This window comes from Ambystoma mexicanum, chromosome 12 (assembly GCF_040938575.1).
Source record: "Ambystoma mexicanum isolate Mex_15411 chromosome 12, UKY_AmexF1_1, whole genome shotgun sequence".
Lineage (NCBI taxonomy): Eukaryota > Metazoa > Chordata > Amphibia > Caudata > Ambystomatidae > Ambystoma > Ambystoma mexicanum.
Window position 1 is genome coordinate 479,737,480 of NC_090936.1, and position 18,339 is coordinate 479,755,818.

General features: G+C 47.3%; 1 protein-coding gene across 1 annotated transcript in view; it reads left to right on the top strand.

Moving 5' to 3' along the window:
- PTN (pleiotrophin) overlaps window positions 1-18,339 on the top strand; it is a 297,343-nt gene that overhangs the window by 233,940 nt on the left and 45,064 nt on the right. The gene's annotated exons all lie outside the window — the stretch shown is intronic.

Genomic DNA, 18,339 nt, shown 5'->3' on the forward strand with positions numbered 1-18,339 from the left:
CAGCATGTATCTGTTCATCAGGGAAACATGAATTGAGGTACATGCGCTAAAGAAAGAGGAGAGAGAGAGCAGAGGAACACGATTCCCCTCCCTAAAGATTCATCAGAGCCACCAAGGGCCACTGTGAGGACTCCGTCCATCCACACAGGGAGAGTGCACTCGCCTGGGCTATTTGATTTTTTGTTTATTTAAAAGAATGAATGATGGGAGATGAACCTCCTGAAAATATCTGGGGCCATTCCCGCACATATTTTCCATGCTCACCGCACAGCAGAAAAATAGTAATGTACTCTGGGTGGACACACCTTAACAGCACCGTCCTCCCCTGTCATGTGTAGTTGACACCTGACAGCTGTGGGTACTTCAAAAGCCTCTGGCAGTTGGCTGCCTGATTAGCATGTTAAGGCCCCATGGATTAGCAACTTCATTGTTACACCTTGCTGGTGGTGGCAAATACTGAAGAATGTTATTAGCAGGCCTCAGGGAAGGGAATTGTAAGTGACAATGGAGACCAGAAACCAACACCTCTGCCTAATGCTATGCGTCAACTTGGTAGTGAAAGGGTTAAGAATGTCCTTTCTGGAACCACTCTTTTCAGAGCAGGGAAGTATGTGAATTGTAGGAGATGAAAGTCTGCTTGCAACCCCCTACTTCAAAGGAGGCCCATGTTGTGACCAAGTGGCACTTAGGGATCCGTTAATCAGGGAGACACTTTGATGTACAGCAGACAGGAAGACGGGTGGATCTTAGAAGTATATGTTGTCATCCTGCACCAGTCTGTTGCCAAGCACTCTGATTCTGACCTAAAGCAGCACTGAAGGTACAGTCTACCTTAGATCTTCCACCAGTAAAGGAAGGCCAGGAGTTCCAAGAGGGAAGCAGGATCCCTCCCCTAAACATCTCCCAGGGAACAGAGGGAGATACCAGACTCGGAGGACCCACCCAGGAGCTTCAGAACCCGTACCCAGACAGCACACAGCGTGCCCTGCTATGTTCTGACAGCAAGCTTGCTAGGTGCGAAGTGCCGGAGAGTCTCTGGAAAACGGACAAGGCTGTTGCCTGCTAACACTCTCCTGAGCTTTGGGCTGCCCGCCTTGAAATGACACGAGCCCTGTGAAGAAGCTAGGAGGAGTGTCACACACGCATCATTCAGCATCCATCATTTTAAGGACAATTTTGTGACAGTCTAGTCCGCAAACCGCATCAGGCTGCAACGCTGACTGTTGTCATGCCGCAGTCACCAGAGCCATCCAAGACGCCTCGACCAGTATTCCAGATCCACCAACCAGCACACCAGCACAGAGACAGCAATTCTTGGCCCCGAGCCGCGGTGCTGGACAGCCTGCAGACGTCTGTCCAGCCTCGCTTGCCAAACTGCTTGCCAACTGGTACCCACAGCTGTCTCCCGCCATTAACTCTGTCTCATGGGCTGCAAAGTGCCCTGGAACTGGCTCGATGCTGTCGAGCACCAAGAATGTCTTCAGCACCAGGTACATTGTGTTACTGCCCCCCTGGTCCTTCTCTGAAGGCCGCTAGAGACAGTTACAACCCTTTGCCCTTTGGTGTTGAAACCAAATAACTTGAACTATAAGACTGATTACTTTACCAACTACCCTCCTGTCAGTATCCAGAGTGCATCCCTTCCTTTGTAAAACTGTCTGTCTTCTGTGTTCCTTTAGAGTGTGGGTTGTAATTGTAGTGTGCTAGAACTGTCTGTTGTAGTAATAAGAAAGTAGATATTTGTATACAACCTTGACTGGACACTCCCTTTTATCATTGGGTAATAATTGTATTTTCGCTGTCTTGAAACTACCAATGATGCACAAGGAGATCTTATAATTCACTTGTATTCCAATCTGTTTGTATCCCTTCTGTTGTACTATAGGTGTGGGGTTGAATGATGGTTTAGAAACCGATATTCATCCCTGGACCATTGGTGCCCTGGAAGTTGATTTGTCACAGGCACATATCTTGATAAGGAGATATTGGTATGGCCTTGAGACATGTGTCCATGTGTATGTCTTTTTAGCCAGACAGGGCCTTCTGGCTCCAACCACTGACAGTTTAATGAGGCAGTTTGTGGAACCAGCAATGAAAGGATTCCTTTGAAGTTTGGCATAGAAGAACAATGTGTTGAGGGAATTGTAGGACGCAGACAGATTATACCCCTTTGTGGGTATGGAGAACTAGCAGCCAAATACCCTGAAGGAGGACTCATTGTTGATAAGCGTATTCGGTCGGCCAAAAATGTCAGCCGGTGAGGCTTTGGTCAGAGACCCGTTGCCTGGGAAGGTGGACTCTGCTCTAAAAAGAAACTACATTGGAAGCCATCTCCCACTAATAACAATGCATTCACATAAAATGCAGCCCAGTTTCTCCTCAATAACTTTTGCGATGTCTCTTTGGCAAATGAGGAGCGGTCAGAATGCTCAGTTTTTCTAGAAATGATTCACCAACAGGCCTGGGTTCTGTGAAATCTTGGCTTTGATGGGATCAACAACTCTTACAATGGGTACTTCTTCAGTAGCATCCAGACGGAATAGCCATATCATGGATTGGGTCACAGATGAATGTGAGTACGAGAATTCCATTTAAGGATGCAACATTTTTTGGAAATCATTAGGATGGCAAGGTGCAGCCAGTGGTCCATGGTGAAGACCAAGGCATCGTGAGAAGACCCTGAGTATTCTATAATCTGATCATGCACCAGTTCCCAACCGTGAGAGGAAAATTCGGATGCAAAAGAAAACAGGCTGATGCCTCAGCACACCCTAGGCACTGTTCTTCACAGACACCCCAAAGGTCCAGCTATGCTGGGACCCTATGAGAAGATGTCATGAATTAGAGACATTGCATTGATTGCACGCCAGTAATCTTCAGGACTGTGAGTGCTGCTCTCCCTCGTCATAGTACTTCCACCCTCCTCTTCATTCACCTAGTTAGGTCTGGCCATTGTCCTTCATTCATTGGCTATATGATATGATATAGCATTTACAACACGCCTATACACAAGTGTTTCAAGGCGCAACAAGGCCAGGCATGGGGTAGAGAGGAAGACAGAGACACTGATCTTACTAGACCAGGTGAAATTTAGATTGCCCAAGTGCAGGGGAGGGGCGAAGGGGAAAATTACAGGGGAAGGTCGAGGGGGCAGTCCAGTGCATAGGATAAAGAGTAAAATAATTAAAGACAATAAATAACTAGTGTGGCCAGCTGGTGGCAAGTGCAAGTGTAAGTGCAGACATCAGGTGTCAAGTGCAGGTAGGGGGCTGTAGGGATACAGAAACAGTCCTCAAGTGCAAGGATGGCCAGGGGGGCAGTGTAGGTGTGCAGTGCATGGCCTGAGATCAGAGGGTAACCAGGTAACCAGTGCAGTTTCAGTTTCAGCCACAAGATCAGCAGGGGAGAAGAGGAGAGAAAGCAGAAGCAAAGAGGAAAGTCTTGAGGTCCTTTCAGAACCAGAGATGGTTCTCCTCAAGTTTCAGAGAGGCAATGAGGCTGTTCCAGAGTGAGGCCCCAGCAGAAGAAAGAGATCTGCCACCAACTTGTTGCTTGGAGAAGCGACTGACCCTGAGGGAGTTGGAGGAAGACGAGTGAAGATCTCTAGAAGGAAGATATTTAGGAAGAAAGAGTTGAAGGCATTGAGGCCCCCGGCCTTGTGCACCATGTAGACAATTTTGAACTTAAACCTCACCGCCGCTGGGAGCCAGTGCAAAGATTTCAGCCCTGCAGAGATACAATCCCTGGGCCTGAGGCCAAGGACAAGTCTTGCAGTCCTGTTTTGAATGAGTTGCAGAGGGCGGAGAGTAGAGACAGGCAGATTTAGAAAGAGACTGCTGCTGTAGTCCAGCCTAGAGAGAATCAGGGCTCTGGAGACAGTGAGCTTCTGGGGGAAGGAGAGGAAAAGAAAAATACCTCTGAGGAAGTGCAGCTGGTGTTGTGACTTCTTAGAGATGTCAGAGATGTGAGTAGAGAAGGAGAGTGTGGAGTCAAAGATGACCACGCGGTTTTTAGCCTCCCCGGTGGGAGCAATAAGAGGGACAAGAGAGGCCGGCCACAGAGTGACAGGAAAGGAGGGAGCAGGTGTGCCAATGAGGATAATCTCTGTCTTATTGGCATTAAGGCAGAGATCATTGGAGGCACACCACTCATGGATAGCAGACAGTCAGAGATGAGAGAAGGAGAAGAGGTGGCAGAAGGGAGCCTGAAAATGAGTTGAGTGTCATCCGCATAGCGAAAGTTGGGGCAGGGAGCGGCAATGCGGTGAGCAAGAAGTGCCAGGTATTGGTTAAACAGCCAGGGAGAGAGGCTAGACCCCTGGGGAACACCACAGGTAGAGATAGAGATAGAGGAGAGGAAGGACCCAAGTTGGACCTGGGAAGGTCCATCGGAGAGGAAAGAAGTCAGCCAAAGCAGGGCTGATCAGGTGATACCTAGGTTATCAAGGAGATGGTTGAGCAGGATGGCATGGTTGATCATGTCAAAGGCAGAAGAGAGATCAAGTAAGAAGAGGACACGGGGGTGTTGGAATCAAGGTTGGAGAGCAGGTCTTCATGGATGTACAAGAGAGTAGTTTCCATGATTCTGGCAGCTCTGAAGCCAGACTGATGGTCATGGAGACAACCAATAGATTCTGTGTGAAGATTAAGCTGGGAGATGGCCAGCTTTTCCAGGAGTTTGCCCAGGAAAGAAGTGATGGAGATTGGGCGATAGTTAGCCAGGCAGGAAGGGTTGGCAGAGAGTTTCTTAAGAAGAGGGTGCACAAGGGAGTGCTTCAGGGGGGAAGGGAAGACTCCAGTGGCAAAGGAGTGGTTGCAGAAGTCAGCCAGAGCAGGAGCCAGGGTGTCAATGTGTTCCTTGATGGTTTTGGAGGAACAGGGGTGAACCTGTTTTGACAAGACTTTCACAGATTGGACATGTCTATAAACCTTGTCTGGGGGGAACAGGGGAAAGTCAGAGAAGGGGGGAGGAGAGGTGGCTGAGGAAGGGCCAGAGGAAGAGCAGGGAATAGAGGGAGAGGAAGAGAGGGAGGACAGGATGTCCTGAGTTTGAGAGATTAAATGAGAAGCCGGGGACATGCAGAGGGCCTGGGAGGGGACAGGAGAGGTAAAAACTAAAGCAGGCTTGTTCAGCTCCTTGCAGATTTAAAAGAGATCGACTGAGTTGTTAGATGCCACAAAGATGCAGGCTTGGATGTGGGCTCTCTTTTTGGTGTGAACAGATAGCCGGTATTGCCTTTGGAGCAGGTGACACGCCAGTTTGTCGAGGGGGTACCAGAGCACGCAATTTCCTCTCAGCCACCCTACACTTGCGTTTAAGGGTGACGAGGTCTGAGTCGTACAAAGAGTTGCACTTGGCTTTGGGCTTCAAGCTGATCTTCATGACAGGGCAAGAACATTGAGAGTATCAGATATAGCAGAGTGGAGCATGCAAAGGGCTGTGTCAGGGTGTGAGTCAGCCAAGGGGGTGGGAAAGTGGCGGCGAAAGCCTCAACTGACACACACTTCATGGGTCGGATAACCAGGAAGGTAGATGGCAGTGCTGGGGTTGGCTTTGCCTGAGGGGTAGAGAGGGTGAGCTGGGAGGAAAGTAGAAAATGATCACTCCAAGAGAGAGCAGTGGTGAGAGGGATGAAAAGGGGAAGATCTGAAGAGATCAGAACATCCAGAGTGTGCCCTGCAGAGTGAGTTGGGCCAGAGGGGAGAATAGAGAGTGGGAGAGAGCCACAGAGGTCGGAAAAGAGTCCAGAGTCCAGAATACTTTGGAGTATTTTGGGTAAGTGGGTGGTATTATAGCATGGTTTGTGGCAGAGGAAACATCAAAAGTGTTTCCTCATTGGAAAGTGGGCAGCACCCCAAAGTAAGTACTGTAATACTTGGAAGAGTAGGTCTGGGAGTAGTAGAGAATAGGTGTAAATAATCAAAGCATCAGCTCCTGGGCAGTGTTTGGTCAGACTATCAAATGTGTGCAGTAGTACCTGGAGCATGCCAAGTGCTGGATGGGATTACTACAATAGCTTATTTCAAGCCCAAATAACTGGACAGATTCAAAGAATATGGCAAAGTACTACTTTATTATCATCTCAGTAAAGTAGGGAAATCTGACAAGCATAACAAGTGGCAGCTTGCTCACTCTCAAAGCATTTCAGTTACACTAAAGACTTTATACCTCGATATATGTCAGCTATGATGTCATCCTACGTGGCGAACAGTAATAATACAGATAATAGTAAAATAAAAACAGCAGAGTGGCTTCTGCAACCCTGTATTGTCTATCATCACGTCAGCCATCCTGATCAGTTGGCACGCTCCTCCAACCTTGGTCATTCGGCTTGTTCGTAGCATGTAAGCAAAACAAAACTAGGTGCAGCGAACAACGTCACACAACTGCCTACTTGGCAAATTAGCATACATTCTCTTATCAGTTAGGCCCTAAGCCATGGCTTATTGTTTGTAGTTGACCTTGCTTGCTGTTCTCTTCTTTGGAACTTTTAAGGGAGTAAATGTACATTGCTGTCTTCGTCTGGAGCTTTATAAATAGGCCTTATTTTCTGGTCTTGCACCACATGTGAGGAGACCATCATTTTGTCAATGAATTCTTCTATTGAGTGCTATTTGATTTAATTATATCGGGTGCTATTACTCTTCTTGGCCTCTGGAGACTTGGTTGCTCCATCTTGCATATGCTTTCTGCATCTTTAATTGTCCAATACTTGGCATTCACAAATGTTCACTTGTTTACTTAATCTAAGAGAAATATGTCCTACGTACAAAGCTTATCCTCTTCGACTCCTCTTGTGGCTTGCAGTTGCTTCTCTCTTAGGCATCCTTGATCCTGAGCCAAACAAATATCCTTTGTTCTTGCACAATTTCTGTATTACGGAATCTTTCAGCTCTGCAGCTTTGGTTTTTCTCCTTGAGGCTTTTAGCTTGCTATTATACGAAACCGATGTCCATTTTCTCAAAATGGCTGCTTTACCTGCGTTATAATTCCTACGTTTAGCAAGCTTATATATGTCTCATCTACCTTGTGTTTCTGCATAAGGACATCTACTGCATTTCTTCTCATTTATCTTCTCAGCATATATGATTTATTCATATGTGCATATTTGTTTACTTTGGTGCTTCAGGTACATCTTCATTCTTTAAGTACTTATATATCATTTCAATGCGCTCTTGTCTCTTCTCTTCATGGCCACACCTTACACCTGTCAAACTTTACTTGGAGCTCTTCTATGTCCGATGGTGTCTGCAGACTTCCTTCAACCATATCAGTTTGAGGGTACATACAATATGGTTGTCTGAGCGCATACCATCTTTCCTATTTTCGATGCAGTATTGGGATAATAACAGGTGCCATGCACAGTGCTTTCTTGCTGTGAGTCCAATATGACGGAGGAGAGGGGGTGGACTCCATGAGTGACGTGTACATCTGCTTCTCTACGCATGTTGCAATTGATTATAAGCCACCCACCCCACTCCATCCTCAGCTCATCAATCTACAAAGCACACTTGGTTCCCCCTTCAATAATATCTCTCTATTGAGTTCAGAGAACTGCACCAGAGGGAATTCAAAAGCTCCTACCCAATCACGTATCTGAAAATAATATCCTCTTCCACCATCTCCTGAGTGTAGACTCAAGCACCACACTGCTAAAAGGCAATACACATGGTACTCTGACTCCTTAACTCCACTTAAAAGGAATCCCTCAACCTAGAAACAGATGAACACCTTGAATGATATCCTACCATCATAGCGGAGCTAAACGAATATCCACCGCAAACAAAAAGCAGGTTTTATAGCCTTGCAAACCTTCTGCATTAGCAAAGTTATGGAGGCCATCATCCACTCCTGTGGCATATTGGAAATCCTCAATTCTTTCAACATTTCAGAATACACAGCATAACCCAGTTCTCAGCATTATGCCCTTTGCTACCCTCCCTCCTCATATCCCATTACTAGGACCACCTAGCAAAACACAAGATCCTTCACCATCCGACCATGCCATGGTACAGCATGTGCTCTTGGACTACAAGTGACACTCTGTAGAGGACAGCAATTATCCACACTGACTAAATACGGGTTCATCATTGGGATATGTTAAACTCAGCGTTAGGCTCCAACGACTCTAACAAGAGCGAGAATGTGGGACATTGACCATAATGTGGTTCGTATCACTTCTAGCAGAGTGGGCTCTGAGCATGGAGGTGGAGAGTGTATATCTTTGCTTGAAGCTGATAACAGTGGTGGCCCCCAGGGATGATGGCTGTTAGCCTTGTTTTTCAGCATAACATTAAGTCATTGATGGACTTGCTGAAAGCTTCCCACCTACACTTTGCAAGCTTTCAAATCTCATACGAATGGTGTGCAAATATCCCTACGGGTCTCCAGCCAGGAACATCTCATGGCCAAGGCCTTGGAGGCTATTAAGTCCTGGATGAGCAACAATTGCCTCAAATTAAACAGATCCAAGATCACGTCTTAGGAAATAAAATTCCAAGTCATTAAAAAGATGCTGGTAAATAAAAGGCAGGGGAGCCTGATTTCATCTGTGGCGGCCAGAGAATCATGAGCTATCAGGGCTGTTTGGAATTGAAAAACACTGTGCACAATATGAACATGCTCAAAGAACTCCTTCAATTCAACATTATTTAAAATTCAAGCAATTCTGGTGGGCACCCAATTAAACTCCTGCCTCTAATATGGCATCACACCACATGCAGGCCTCAAAGACGAAGACAGTGACTGGCTGTAGAAGGTGCAGAATGCTATAGAAAGCCCAACCTTCAGACTGAAAAAAGGCCAAACTGTAATAACCCGACACAGGATCCTTCAATGGGGCCCAGTTTGTGCTACAGTGATTTTTTAAAGTATTATGTCTAGGGAAACACAAGGACCGCAATTGAATGGACCGAAATTACCTTGGTTCCAAAGTTCGGAAATGTCACCACTTGCCACCTCCCCTCCACAGGTGCCCACCTTCTCAGAGTTCTGCGTGCATAATATAATGGAGTGAGGCCACACCTTTTGTGTTAAGTAGCCACCACCTCTTGGACTACCTGCAGCTGGTGCTGTGAATCACCCGGGAGCAGTGCAGTTCTTGGTAAAGCTCATAAGTCTCAATTTCAGACTCACTTCGAGCACTGATGTACAACCCCAAGGGTGCAGCACCTACCTATGGGCTGTGTACATAATGATATTCAGAAACTCTATCAGGGGACTACTCGAGCGTGGTGATCACCTACAGGCCAACATCCAGCTCACTGCCCTATACAGCAAGGAAAGCAGGAGCTCTGAGGGACATTTACAGTGTCGAGGGCGCAGCATCAATTTGGACATATGAGCCTCAACGGATATAGGATGTCTCCTGGGGTGGCTAATTTATGTGGGGTATATAGGGTCCAGGTCTGCCTCTGAGCTTTATACATCATAGTAAGTATGGTCTCTGCTGGGCATGGACAGGATATGTGGAGAACCTAGGGCTAGATATGTACCTCTGATCTCTCATGCCCTTTGCATGCTCCACTCTGCTATATCTGATACTCTCGATGTTCTTGCCCTGTCATGAAGATCAGCTTGAAGCCCAAAGCCAAGTAGAACTCTTGGTACGACTCAGACCTGTATATCAGGGTAGTTAAGGTCTGTGGTGGGATCTTTCAGGCTTTGTAGAAACCCTAATGCTTAGTACCTGACCTCTGTACATCAGGGTAACGAGGCATTCTGCTTGCTAGTGGCTATGATAGAGCAGCTAGGGTCCGTGACCTGACTTTGGGCTCTGCACATCAAGAGAAGGAGGATCGCTGCTGGGTGTGGCTAAGGTAGATAGAATAACTAGTGTACATTGTTGATATCTGATCTTTGTACATCAAGTGAAGTACAGTGAATGCCGTAGGATGGCTAAAGTTGAAGCACGCAATTTTCCCAGAAAACGACCTCTGAGTTGTGCACCTCTAGGTAAGGTGCATGTCTTGCTAGAGGACAGATCTGTTACTTGGAGCACCAGGGCCCATCATGTATCCATGGGCTCTGTGCATCAGGCTGAGCAGATGCTAGGGTGTGTAGAGCACCCAGGGTCCAGCATATACATCTGAGCTCTGTATATCCAGGAAAGCAGAAGCACTGCTGGGAAACAGAACACATATTGAGTACATCTGGGTGCCAGCAAGCAACCTCAGAGCTCCTAACATCAAGGTAAGCAGTATGTATCTTGAGGGTCAGAAATGGCATGCATATCTCCTAGGATGCAGAACGATATGTATTATCTATGGACGTGAATGTCAGTGGGATGTGTTCTTGTTGACCTCTAAGGTACTAAGACTGCCAGGACCGAGCAAGCTACCTGTGACACTGTACATCAAAGTAAGAAAGATTTCTGCTGGGGCTAGCTAGGATATACAGAGGGCTGGAACCCAGCCTCTGTCTTATAACTCTGTAGAATAAAGTAAGCCTCATCTCAGATGAGATGGAGCTAGGCATTGTTGGGATTTATTTTTTATCTCCAAGCTTCTACAGTCTCATGTGTTGTCTTGTGTGTTTTTCTGAGTTCTAGCAGAAATTAGCTCCCTGCAAAATGTATCTTTTATTCAGGGCTCTGACTCAGGTCACTGCCGGGCATAGTGTTGTGTAGGGCACTCTATCTTGTTTCCTGCCTCTGCAGTTATGATCACAAGAGCACTTCTCTTTACACCTTACAAAATAAACACAGCATACAGTTAACAGTCATGCATAGCCTTCATTGTTTTACAAGACACGTTATAGATTTTCTGCAGATCAGAATGAAAACACTGAAAGCGAGCTGAGAAAACAGAAATACATTCCCATTTATCTACAAATGCTGGATTCATAATCTGTCAAAATGATGAGAAATTTCAGAGCTTTTCCTTGCCTCTTTGCCCATTGGTGAAACTATCCTCCACAAACAGCAGAGCAGGCCTCTGTCTCTCTTTTTCCAAACTTGGCAGAGTACGCTTGTGCAAACAACCTTGAGAAATAGCTGCTGCTCTTTCAACTTTTAGAGCGATAACTCCCCTCCTTCTGCATGCAGCAAACTTCACATAGTGACCACACACCCCACTCTCCCCGCCTCTGGCAGTGAAGTCATTATCAATCAGACACCTCCTATGGCATAGCCAGGCCTTCTGGAAACTTCCAGAAGTCCCTATTAATTTTCACCTCACCCTTTAACAGAGATATGTTCATTGGGCCCAAAATCAATAATTGCAACATTCGTATTCTAGCTTCCTGCGCTAGCAACTCAACACAAAGGCCTGCTTTAAACAGCAAATTCCTTGCGCAGCCTTCATGTCCCCATCGCAAAAGCAGTTTTAATTCCTGTATTTATTCCTAAACAGCACCACAGAGTCTGTGCCTGCAGTCCCACTTCTACACCCCAGTTTGCACCCTACGTTTGCACCACTGATTTGCACCATGTGCTATGGACTCAGCTGTACATTCTAAGCACTAATTATATGAATGGATTAAGGGTTACCATTAGTAATTACTATGTTAGCAGTGAGTAGTGTTAGTCCCTACTCTACCTGCAATGCAGTCCAATGCTATACCATTGTATGGTATGCTATGGTACACTATCCAGCCAATTCAAGCTACACCATGCTGCTATGTAATGCTAACTCCCAGTCACCCTTTCTTTGGTTTGTATAATTTGACATCACTGCCCCACATCAGTCTCAGCAACATACACAATATGCAATCATCATTCAAATGACTTCCGCTGAGTTCTGTACATCAAGGTACATAGGATCTCTGGTGGGATAAAGCTAGGTTTTGTAGACAACCTAGGTCTCTGCAAACCGCCTTTCATAGCTGCGTATCCAGGTGAGCATGGTCTGGTCTAGGGGATGTCTAGAGTATGTCAAGCACCTAGAGTACAGAGTGTGTCTCTGAGCTCCACTCCACACAGCAAGGCAAGTCAGATCTCTTCTGGGAAGCAGAGAGAGTGCCCTGGACCTAGTAAGCAACCTCTGACCTGTGTACATCAAGGCAAGCAGGGTATGTAGAGCTTCTAGAGAACGGCGTGCATCTCTGAGCTCCGCGCATCAAGGCAATCAGGACCTCTGCCCATTGGCAGCGTGAGTTGTTAGAGCAGTGAGGGTCCATCATCAACCTCTGAGTTCTGTACTTCAAGCTAAACAGGGCCTGCTCTGAGAGTCAGCCAGGGGATGAGGAGCACCTAGAACCCAGCTTGCACATCAAGATAGGCAAGATCGGTGCGAGAAAGGCTAATGCACGTAGAGGCTGACGGCTCTGAATGCCATCACCATGAAAAGAGAGCTTGGGAATCTGTTAAATAAGTCAGTGAAGGAATACGGTGGTCAAGAGGGCATAGTCAAGAGGATCACTACACAGTCCTAACTGAGGGCTTAAACAGTGCTGTAGGCTCTTAAATAGATGGATAGCACAGAAACCTCAAAGGTGGTTCTGAAACTAGTCCTTGCCTGACCCTACAGGAGAGATAGAATTGAAGGAAAAATCCAGGATTAATGAAGCCGCTGCTTGCCTTGTGATACTGCCATTTGGGAGTCCACGATTAATGCAATTCCTGTAGCATTAAAAAGACCTACACATGCTGGTAAGATAGCTACACGGGTTGAGCGCTCGCCCCTCACTGCTGTGAGACGTGTTTGATACGCAGGTCATAGGTTCGAATCCTGGCAAAGACCAACTCAGCCTTTCATCCTTCCGAAGACGATAAATGAGTACCAACTTTGGTTGTATGATAATTGTATGTAAATATGTTCTACGTACAGCGCTTTTGCAAACGCTCTATGTGACCGACATAGCATTATCATTTTGTGAAACCTCGAGATCCTATTTAGTCTCCAGATTTCTTCTAGCTGTATCCCAACTCCAGCTGCCCTTTGCCAGTCAGAGGCTGTTTTAGTTGCTGTTGCTTTTCTTCCCACAGCTTCTATTCATTATTCATTCTGACACTGCACGCCTGGGCATGTTGCCTTCAGCACATTGCTCAGGCGAACCAGATATTAATACACTTTGCACAATTTTTGCATCTTCTCCTACTGCAAATCGCATCCTAAATGGAGGATATCCCTCCCCATGCCCCAAGAAGTCGTTGGCATCTTTCATATCAAGGCCACGCCTAGAGGCTTCTGGCATGGACTCAAGCTGGGGAGGGAGAACATGCACTCTGTGTGTGGAGGATGCTGTGGAAGCCACCCTTATCACCCCTCACCCAGTGCCCCTGAGAGGGGCACTGCCCTACATCATGGTGGAAGTTCCTAAGCAGATACGAGTTTTAAGATATTTCAGGAGACATCTGTGACTCTAAGATGCTGTAGCCTCGGGTGAAAACCGGTGCCCAGTGCAGGCCTGCACCTCTCCCACATGTGTTCTTTCATCCATCAAAAGACGTCCCTCTCCATGCACCCACGGCTATAGCAGTGGCCATGGCACAATATACCACCTCCGACTGGAATCTAAAACCAATTCTTCCATCTCGTCCCCGGTGCCCACAGTCACCGGACACACTCAAAAAGCCCTGTGCACGTTTCACCACAGACTGCACCGATCCAGCAGCAACCTAGTAAGACTTCCTTCAGCAAGTGCCTGCAGAAGTGTAAACGGAGCAGTGACATGTTCCGTCACATGACACGCAGCAGCAAATTGCGTTTCCGGCTGGTGCACAACTGGAATTTCAACTTCACCTGTTACAGGTGGATTTGGGCAGATAGCTCAGTCTATCCACTCCCGGAGGGTTTGAGGGTGAGCCTCATTCTCTGCCACTGCAGGTAGATGTGTTACTGGTTCTGAGAGTGTGTGGGTGTGGGCAGATAGATCACTCTCGCCCATTGCAAGTTAATGTGGGTCAATAGCTCTTTCTGTTCTACTGCAATTGGGGGTGCCTTCCACTAGCACCCTCCACCATGACAGGTGGCTTTGCTGGGATAGCTCAGTTTCTCTTACTCTAGCCAGTGATGGATGGACAGCAGAATGTTGTGTTTTTACACTGTAGGCTGTTTTGAGCCTAGAGTTTGCTTACTCTTCCACTGGGCTCCTCCAGCAACTCACTCACTTTAGCCTCACACGGGACCACTCTCCCCGCTGTACCCACAAAATGACAAACCATTTTACTCTCGCTTACATCGTAGGTAGGTTTTGGGCAGATGCATTGCTTTCTGCCATGGCCTGTCGTCTTGGCAGGTTGCTCCCATGCTCCCTCTGCCAGTGAGTTTGAGCAGATCTACCCCTTTCAACCACTCAAGTTTGGTTTGGCAGGTCTGACAGGGCCAGTGAACTCACCCTGTCATTGTCGGTGGGTCTGGGAAGTAAACTCATGCACTCCCACTCTAGGTGCATTGGGGCAGAATGCTTGCTCTCTTGAGCTGCATGTGGGCTCGGAAGATACCATGCTTGGTCCCACTGCAGGTGGGTTTACGGCTCATGCTCTCTCCCACTTCACATTAGCTTATCTCGATAGGAAACTGCCTACGTTTCAGGCAGGATTGGGCAGAACACTTGCTCTCTGCTAGGGTGGAACGCTTTAGGGTGACGACCGCTTGCACTTCGCGATAGGTGAATGTGGGTCAGCGCTCACTTCTGAATGCAGATAGACTTTGACAGGTTTTTCACTAATACCCGAAGGCGGCTTCGGGAAGATAACTAACGACTGGACATGGGTGTGTTTTGGCTGGATGGTCACTCTGTTCTTGCCGTTTGTTTTGGATAGAAAGTTCATTCCTGTCTTCAGGCGGGATTGGGCAGATAGCCCAGCCTGCTATGCCTGTGGATTTGGGAAAATAACCCATGGACGTCATTTCACCAAAATGCCTAGGGTAGCGGAAGTGATATCACACAACCCTTGACCTCTGATGACTTCACATGAAGTGATGCCATTTGAGCCCTCCCTCCATGCCCCACCAGCCTCCATCCCCACAAAATGACATTACGGGAAGCGATGGAACAAGACCTTTCACCCCTTGTCAAAACAGTAAGTGGCATCACATAGCATTGTTCCTAAGTACACTACGTAACATATGGATATGATATCACTATAATGTGATACACATTTCATACAAGAATGGATCACCATATGTATCATTGATATCAGTGTGTATAGGCCCATATTACCAAATTACTGTGAATGCAAGCCGACATCCAGGCCAAATGATAATGATGTGTTATAATATAGTACTTACGCTTAAGTACTTTATATAGAACAAATATACATGCAATATCATCCAACCTGTTTTGGTACTCATTTATGAACCTCAGAAGGATTAAAGGCTGAGTTGGGGGTGTTTAAGAACAGACTAAATCAGTGACTCACCCACTGATGTGTGTCAGAAATAAACCTTTAATGAGATTAGCAATTAGAATTCCAGAAAGACAAATTAGGTGTTATTCCTATCCTTTCTTATTTAAGGTCACTGCTCAAAGTATTACACTTGTGGAACCCCCTGTTTTTTTTAAGAGGCCTGAACAAGAAAGCCAACCACTCTAGAAACAAAGAGCTACATGGCACTGGCCACAGCCCAGGAGCTTACATTTAAAAAAAATAATAATAATGTTTAGGGGTAGCAGGGAAGATCATATGGGTTGCAAGGGCGACCACAGTGGTTGCAGGTGAGACCCCTAGAAACCCCCAAATGATGTCCATGTAATAACCTGCTCTTGACTACAGGCTGGCTTTGGCAGATAGCCCATTCTTAGCTGTGAGGGTATGTTAACTGATAAGTCACTGTTTCCTGGTGGGGTTGGGCAGACCACTCTCTTCTCTGTCTGGGGGTTTAGGTACGTTACCCCTGTTTGCCTGCAATTTGGCTTGGGCAGAGAGCTCGGTCTTGGCTACAAATGTCCTCTTGTGGGTTTAGGCAGATTGTGTGTTCTTTGTTGCCACTGGGTTTGCTCCCTCATAGCCCACTCAAGTCTACAGGTGGGAGTGAAGAAATAGCCCCGGCTAGTACGCCTGCGGATTTGAGTAGAACGTGTTCTGTTGGCTGCAGGTTCATTTGAGGATAGCACTCTCTATCCCGCCAATGACAGCTGTCTATGGTCATTTCCCTGCTGGTAGATTTGGACCGGAAGCTTGTCCCCTTCCTTGCAGGTCACATAGGGCAAGAAGCTTGCTCTGTCTGCCTGCAGCTGGAATTCGACAGGAAGTGCCGCACGCTCGCTCCCGCTGCATCGCCTTGCTATTCTGAGCTGTAAGTGGGCCCAGCAGGCAGTGAGAGGGGGCACGGGTGGCGGGAGTCGTAGATGGGTGCTTGTCAGCCGATGTGACACACGTCGCATTAGCTCGAGCGGCTTCATGTGTGTGTTTGTGTGTGTGTGTGTCTGTGCGTCGGAGCGTGTGGGAGAACAGAATCATACATAAATGAGCCTTTAAATAATCGAGCCTGTGGGGCTACGAGGTCTTGTATGGCGCACATGGAGAATTGCGCAGAGATGGTATGACACGTTAGCTGCGGATTCCTTCATCTGGTATTCTATGCAATCCGGCATTGTTCCAGATCCGAATTCTGGCTAATCCACTTCTTACCTGTGCACATGAACCCCTACTTATGCGACCAGATTCCGTATACTTCAACCCCATTATGTTTTCCCCAATGTATCTCTGTGCACCCCTGTGCTATTCCTGCTTTCACCTCCCCCACTCTTTGTGTTTTGATTTCCTTCGCCCACAGACTACGATCTGCTTATGCCGATTTCTCCGTAAGACTACTATGGTGGTGACTGGTGCATTATAAACGCTTTATAACATGCCATAAAATAGGCACCAAGCTCCAAATGCTGTGTGAACTGGGAGGGCTGGGATCTGATTGGCATGCCGACACTGCGCACACTTAGTGCGACATCTCTGAGAGTGACCAGCGGCCAGTTGGTGTTTTTTCCATTGTAACACTGGACCACAGGGGGGCAGCGTCACTTCAATGGGGATGGAAGGTCCAGTGGTCTTCACTGGCAGTATGCAGGCGCCATGCTAGGGCCTTCGGCATGCCAGGGCCTTCAACACCTGCTAAGGTGATCAGAGGGCACTGGACGGTCAGGGCTTGTTTAGAGCAGTACTTCTGGCTGCAAAGCACCCCACCTAATGAACCTATCATGGCTGCACTTGTTATGTATTATTTGTGACTATGCGCTGATCTCCACACGCAAACAATCAAGTCTGATATGGGCATTGTCAGGTGCCTAGAAGAACATGTATGCCCCCGACCTTCTCTCACTCTCTCTCTCGCTCTCTCCCTCACACACACACACCACATACATTCACCCATGCACTGTCAGTATCAGTCATTCACTGGCTCACTCACTCATTCATTTTCAACTCGTTATCTCGCACTCACCCATTCTCTGTCAGGCAAACTCATTCAAACATTCAATTACATGCACACTTAACGTTGCATATTTACTCACTGTGACATCCTCCTCCCTCAGTCATTCACGTTCTCGCTCACGCACTCGTGCATGCACTCATGATCCCACTCACATGCTAAAACTAACGCATAACAGAGTCGAGTCAAACGCTTCAAAGTGTTCTCACGAGGGCCTCGGTGTGCCAGGACTCTCTACACACGTCATCAGAAAGGGACAGGGAGGAAATCAGCATGAGATGACCTCAACACAGTTCAGGTGCTGGCTCAGGAAATAAAGCTTCTCTGCACGTTCAAGAGCAGAACAAAAACTTGTGTAGATTGTTGTTCCCACATGGGTGAGGTATAGCTCTGAAAAGTGTTGCTTCTCCTGTACTGGCGAGCACAGAGCCATAGCTGTCAAATTACAGCTAGCATGCCGGTAAGATAGCTCAGCGGGTTGAGTACTCGCTTGTGTGACCTGCAGGTCCGAATCCCGGCAAGGCCAACTCAGCCTTTCATCCTTCTAAGGTCGATAAATGAGTACCAACCCCAGTTGGGAAGATGTATATAAATATGTTCTATGCACAGTGCTTAGGCGCAGGCGCTGTGTAAATAATCATGTAATAAATAAATAAATAAACCATGCAATTCTGCATCAGCAATGCCTGGCTTCAGTGACATACTGGGGCTTCTGGGTCCTTGCTCCCCTAGGCCTTTGCAGCTGCTAAGCAGGTGCAGGCGAGCTCAAGACTCCCGGCTCAGGCAGTCAGTCAGGGCAATGAAGCAGACAAAGACTTGACTGGGTCCTTCCAGCATCAGGCTCTTTCCCATTGCAGCCACCCATGCAGCCCAGGCAGGCAGGCGGCCAGCCAGCACACCTCAGCAGAGAGTCGGCCAATTGGCCGGCCTAGTTCCGGTGGCACAGGAGGACACAAGAGAGCGGAAGCAGCTCTTCTTCCTCCAAGGCTAATGCTAGGGTGAGTTTCATCTCTGGCCAATTTATTGTAGA